The following is a 2,500-nucleotide window of genomic DNA, read 5'->3' on the forward strand; positions in this document are numbered from 1 at the left end:
TAATAATAATAATAATAATAATAATAATAATAATAATAATAATAATAATAATAGTAATAATAATAATGAATCCAATATATCTAATTATGTTTTCACCGTTATCGTTGGGCTCAATGAAAAAGAAAAGAAAAAGAAATGACGTCACACTCAGAAACGACATTGATGACGTCATACTCAATCGCAAATGAATAAGTAGACATACATATAAAAATAGATAAGATAAAATAAATAAATAAATATAGAAATAGATAAACAAACAAAAGATGAAGTTTCATTGCGTTTCAAACACCGAAAGACAATGTCGACAGACCCTGAAGGATGTAAACAAACTATGACGTCACTCATCCGGTGACGTCATCAATGCGATTGTGTGCAGAGGTGAGGCTTCCGTGACGCGAGATAAGGCTGCATCTGACAATGCAAAACCGATGTTGCAAGGTGAAATTTACCTCCACTGTTACGATGGGTTGCTATATTGAATTTGTTATGGTTAACACCGGATGACTTTATTCAGCTGATAGTGGGGATTAATTTTGAAGAAAATTAATGACCAGGATGGTATGTACTGTATATATGTATTCATATATGTATGCATGTATTTACATGTATTTATATGTATGCATGTATGTTATTTGTATGTACGTGTATGTGTACATATATATATATATATATATATATATATATATATATATATATATATATATATATATATATATATATATATACACGAGAGAGACTGGAGGAAGTGAATAGTTTTCGATACTAGGGTTTCAATGTGGTAGGAAATGGAGGAGTGGGGGGTGGAAGAAGAATGTAGATTGAGAGAAGTGAGTAAATATCTTGGTGGATTAAAAATTGTAATGAAAAATAGACATTTGGGAATGGATGTTAAGAGGAGGTTATATGAAGGAGTGATTGTGCCGACAGCACTGTACGGGGCAGAAACATGGAACATGAGAGAGGAAGAGAGAAGGAGTTTGAATGTGTTTGAGATGAAATGCCTGAGAAGTATGATAGGGGTTACTAGGCTGGATAGAGTGAGAAATGAGGAGGTGAGGAGGAGAACAGGGGTGGAAAGGGAGTTGGGAGATAGGGTTGATGAAAGAGTATTAGGATGGTTTGGACACATGGAAAGAATGAGTGAAGAAAGACTAGTAAAAGAGGTGTGGAAGGCAGATGTGGAAGGAGTGAATATGAGGGGGCGTCCTAGGATGAGATGGATGGATGGGGTAAAAGGGGTATTACGAAAGAGAGGTATGTCTGTTGAGGAAGGACGGGAGAGGACAGAAGATAGGGGTGAATGGAGAATGGTTGTGTATAGATGATACTATGATGCATGAGGGGGTGGGGTGGGGGATGAGGGAGTATGTATGAGAAATAAATTGACGCAGCCCGAAGGGATTTCTCCCCGTCTTCTCCTTTTCTGCATGAGGAGACGGAGGGGGTCGCCGAATTAATATATATATATATATATATAATATATGTATATATACATATATATATATATATATGCAGAAAGATCACTATAAACAACACGTGATCCACAAATTTTGCTGGTAACCACTAAGGAAATCGGAAGAAAACAGTAAATCCCAAGCGCTTTCGTGTAATTCACATCTTCAGGGGAATACAGAAAAAGTTGTGTTACAAAGAGGTTTAAAAATGACAAGATTATACACTAGGAAAGGAACAGGCAGAGTGTGAGATGTCACAAAATTAAACACTAGGAAAGGAACTGGCATAGCACAAGATGACACGAAATATTACACTAGGAAAGGAACAGGTGAAGCACAAAAAGTCACATATGAAATAAAAATAAGTCTTGGTACACAAAGTCATCAAAGAAAAAGAAATCTAGAGAACAGCACAATTCACCAAATTAATTTTGATCACATACAACCTGATTACAAATTTTGTTAATGATGAATTTATATATATATATATATATATATATATATATATATGTACATATATATATATATATATATATGTGTGTGTGTGTGTGTGTGTGTGTGTGTGTGTGTGTGTGTGTGTGTGTGTGTGTGTGTGTGTGTGTGTGTATGTATATACACATACAGTATACGTGTGTGTATAAGCACACACACACATGTATATATATATATGTATATATATGTATATATATGTATATATATATGTATATATATGTATATATATATGTATATATATATATGTATCTAAACAGAAATGTAGTAGCACATTTGTAAATTACACACAGGAACCCACAGTCGGAGAAAGAATAAACTTCGAATAAAGAAAAATCCTATATTTCGGCTCACAGTAAGAAGAGATGTGGACAGTTGACCTCACTCAGGCGCGGGGCAAACTGGGGTGGCGGAGGAGGGAGGAGGTGAGGAGAGGGGAGGATGTAGCGTCCGCATCAACTTGGCTACTGCTGCGCGTGAGATAATGTCAGGTGTCCACTGCCCTTTAGAAATATTAATATTAGGGCATTCCTCAATTAATGCTGATTCGACTATTT

The 2,500-nt window shown here is 35.4% G+C and overlaps 1 protein-coding gene across 2 annotated transcripts in view; it reads right to left on the minus strand.

Moving 5' to 3' along the window:
* Nucleotides 1–2,500, minus strand: part of Mctp (multiple C2 domain and transmembrane region protein) — a 302,695-nt gene that overhangs the window by 173,963 nt on the left and 126,232 nt on the right. The gene's annotated exons all lie outside the window — the stretch shown is intronic.

The sequence above is a fragment of the Oratosquilla oratoria genome, chromosome 15 (genome assembly GCF_046742065.1).
Source record: "Oratosquilla oratoria isolate Oo_2021 chromosome 15, ASM4674206v1, whole genome shotgun sequence".
NCBI classification, from domain to species: domain Eukaryota; kingdom Metazoa; phylum Arthropoda; class Malacostraca; order Stomatopoda; family Squillidae; genus Oratosquilla; species Oratosquilla oratoria.